Raw genomic sequence first — 4,326 nt, forward strand, 5'->3', positions numbered from 1 at the left:
AACTTGTTAAAGCAAAATCCTACTACTGCAGCTGAGATTTTTTTTCAAAATTTCAGGAAAAAACATAGAGGAAATTTTAAGGCTAGCTGGCACTGCTGTGATGGCCTGAATGCTGTTTGTAGCCACAGTGGGGTGCTGTTTATCTAAATAGTAGGACTCTTATTCTTCATTGTGCAGAGAGAGGAAATGGTATTACTGCAATTTATTGAGTTAGGGGAAGCGTTTTCCAGTTTGCTGATTTAATCTGAATTCCTGAAAGCCTACTGGGATCTTTTTTCCCCTAAATTAATATTGCTGAATAGATCAAATCAGTGACTTTTCAAAACGAGGCTCCAATTTAAAACAAAGCCAGCACAAATACTGTCCATTTTCTGAAGCTCTCTGGTGCTGAACCTGCTGACTTCAGGAATATTCAGTTTTTATTGTTCTAATAACTGCATCATATGGATTTTTGCATGCAGTTGATCGATGCAAGGGCAGTAAAAGTCAGCACACAATGCGCCTCATTCTCATTCCATGTACCTGGAACCACAGGGTCAACTCGCAGCCAGTGTCCAGGTCCCAGATTTGCACATCTGAAATTAAGCTCTGCATAACTGAGACATTCTGTGTGCCATTTGTTGTAGCATGAACCTTTGCTTTCTGTTTGAGCTGTGACTGTGATGAGTTACCTTCTGGAGCATTTTTTTTTTTAGACCGTTAAGTTCAGCTGCTTCAAAGGAAGTAACCCTCTTTTATCCTTCCTTTCCTCCCTCCCTTCCTCATGAAATCTGAATTTGTCACTAACTTTCTAAATGTAGCTGAAGTGTTTTATTTCTTGTGTCTTCCCCGCCCCGCTCCCCGCCCCCCCAGCTCAGTATTTCAAAGTATTAAGGTATTCCATTCTGCCATGGCCTTTGCTTAGTTTAACTGAAGCATTAAGGCATTATTGATGTGTCCTGAAGCTCTGTTGATTTTTTACACCCCACCCCTCCCTTCAATTGGAGGCTGTTTTCAGCCACAGAACAGAATTTGACAGGCAGGCGAATGTGAGCAAGGTTTGGCAGTTAGACCTGCAGCAGAAGCTCGTAGGAAGAAACTTCTGTGTTGCTGATTTGGAACGAGACATAAGTGAATAGTCCTTGAAATTACTGTTGTCTGAAAAGATTCCTAGTTTATACAGCACAACAGGAATTTCCCTGCAAGCCATAAGCTGTGTCATACCCATTTAATGTAATGTAGAACATGGCATAGTTTTTAGGCACTTTCTTCATTCTTTGTTGTCAAACTCTTCAGTGTTGACAGGATTTTGCTGGTAATTAATTTGACCAAAAAGGACAGGTTTTACCAGAAGGATGGGTGGTGTAAAGCTGAAGGGTCTAAAGGTCTTTACACCTTCCAGAAAGCCAACAACAGCCTGTGAAGAGCATACCAAGGAGCATTTTAGTCTCTTGTCTGATTCCATCTTCTGTGGATTTCCCTCTTGAGAGGCAGTGAGCCATCGTCTCTAGCTTCTGTTGTCTTCTACGCTGCTGTAAAAGCAGGTTAATGTCCTCTCTCCAGTAAGCATTTTCTTCCCTGACAATAACTCCAGAATGAGCCAGGGAGTGATACTGGGCAAGGCAGAAGCTGCTCCAGGTGCTTGCTTTCCCAGTACACGTGCTTCCCAGGAAGTTCCTTGTAACTAAGCCAAAACACCACAAGTGACTTCATCCTGCCATAAACCGATACCAAAAAACACCCAGGAAACTTTCCAGAGTAGCTAATTTATTTGTTTTTCCTTGGGAGTATTTTATTAGCCCCAGAATTACAAAATGGACAGCCTGTACCTCTTTCCTAGAGGTATCTGTCTCTCCCTCCACACCCTCCCAGCCAATACCTTTGTCTCTTGTAGGATGCCAGACTCTAGATCCTCTGTGCTGCCTTACAGCGTGACCTCGCCAGGCTGGAGAGTTGGGCAGAAAGAAACCTTATGAAGTTCAACAAGGGTAAGTGTAGGGTACTGCACCTGGGGAGGAATAACCCCATGCACCAGTACAGGTTGGGGGCTGACCTCCTGGAGAGCAGCTCTGTGGAGAGGGACCTGGGAGTCCTGGTGGACAACAGGATGACCATGAGCCAGCAATGTGCCCTGGCAGCCAAGAAGGCGAATGGCATCCTGGGGTGCATCAAGAAGAGTGTGGCCAGCAGGTCGAGGGAGGTCATCCTCCCCCTCTACTCTGCCCTGGTGAGACCGCATCTGGAGTACTGTGTCCAGTTCTGGGCTCCCCAGTTCAAGAAAGACAGGGAACTGCTGGAGAGGGTCCAGCAAAGGGCAACGAAGATGATTAGGGGACTGGAGCACCTTTCCTATGGAGAAAGGCTGAGGGACTTGGGTCTCTTTAGTCTAGAGAAAAGAAGATTGAGGGGGGATCTTATTAATACTTACAAATACTTAATGGGAGGATGCCAGGGGGATGGGAGCAGTCTTTTTTCAGTGGCGCCCAGTGATAGGACGAGGGGTAATGGGCATAAACTTGAACATAGGAAGTTCCATCTTAACATGAGAAGGAACTTCTTTACTTTGAGGGTAGTGGAGCACTGGCACAGGCTGCCCAGAGAGATGGTGGAGTCTCCCACTCTGGAGACATTCAAAACCCGCCTGGACGCTGTCCTGTGTAACGTGCTGTAGGTGACCCTGCTCTGGCAGGGGGGTTGGACTAGATGATCTCCAAAGGTCCCTTCCAACCCTAACCATTCTGTGATTCTGTGAATTCTGTGTCTTATTTAGGGCAAGTAAAGGAACTGTGATTTTTCACAACTTGCAAGAGAATCCATCTTGGACTCCAGGACAGTCGATTTGCTTCACCTCTTGTAAGTACTGTCTAGCATGAATCCCATGTGAATCCTATTATTGCAGTGCTTAGAATGTCCCACTCACTTCCCACTGCCACTCAAGGACTACTTGAGCGTTATCTTGTAAAACTTCAGGAGAGACTGAGTGTACCTCCTGAAGATCCCATAGTATCCAGTATTAACGGCACTCTGACTCAAACATTTGCTTCACAGTAGATAGAGAGTGGAGCCAGGCCTTGGATACAGGGTCCTTCCTGAAGGACCACTATTTGGTGATCCTAGCTTGACAAAAGCATCTCAAGGGGGTTTCCTTAGGAAGCGGCCTTAAAATCTTTCTTGACACTTCCTTTCACTTTCTGCATTTCTTTTGGTACAATGGAACCTGCTGTTAAGGTCAACTGATGTTTTTGGATCTGAGCAGCTACCTTTACACAGTTCTGCTCAAAAAAAAAAGTTTTGTTCAGGACAGTCCTCATGTTCCAGCAAATATAGGGATATTAGGAATGTCATTGCTTCTGAAGACTCTCAGTTTTTATTAGTTCCCTAGAGTTTAGACTAGTGCTTCATTGTATTTTCTCTGGCTCCTGCAGATGCTTGTGGCTTTGCTTTCTGGTTGATCTCTTTGCTCTCTATATAGAAAAACTCCACTTGCTGCTGGATCACACAGCATCTAAGTAGCAAACTATTGGTAGTAAGTATGGTTAGCAGTCGTGTTCAGAGGGCCAATCCAGTTATCCCGAAGACTGCTTTAGTATTTATGTGACTAAAGAACCTGTTGAAGATAAAGGCCATCCTTGACTAGTGTTAGATGAAAACAGGCACTGGGCAAAAGACTCAGTTTTGAAGCAGAACCTGTTTAAAATGAAGTGACTGAATGTTCTTCCACCTGCAGCAACGATACAGTAGAAGCTGGGTTATTTCCAATCCCAGCCTGTGGCTCTCTTCTAATGAACTGACTCACTGTGAGCTGCAGTCGGCATTGCTTCATGAGGCCGAAACACTGAAACTGAGAAAACTTGCTCGTAATTACAGGTTGGGAAAACAGTCAAGGCACAGTCAAAGCTATATTTAGTGCCAAACAGCACTCCAGGTGAAGTAGCTTCAGTGAAAGACAGCTTCTTACCCCCCATGAAGGTAAAACACTTGTGCACTCTTAATTTTACCCCTCATTGGGTCGGGCAGACAGTTTATTGTCAGTGGACAACTTAAACACAATTTGGCTGTGATGCACCAGTGCTGAGAATCACATTCTGCATCCTACATCATCCTAGAGTTTTCCCAGTTTGGCATTTCTCTCTCAGGGCAGCGGCCAAGCTACAGTACATACTGCTGCTGACAGAGCCGTGGTCAGGGCTGGGCCCAGACCTGTTCACTGGTGTGCTGGTTCCTTCCAAGTGTCCGTATCTGTGAAACAAACGCTAACTGTGCTTTGACTGTAATGTTATACCCTGTTCTGATACGGTCTTACACGTTAACAAAATCTCTAATGCCTTTCAAAATCTTTTTGAAATA

The sequence above is a fragment of the Charadrius vociferus genome, unplaced genomic scaffold, assembly GCF_000708025.1.
Source record: "Charadrius vociferus isolate BGI_N301 unplaced genomic scaffold, ASM70802v2 scaffold92, whole genome shotgun sequence".
Taxonomy (NCBI): domain Eukaryota; kingdom Metazoa; phylum Chordata; class Aves; order Charadriiformes; family Charadriidae; genus Charadrius; species Charadrius vociferus.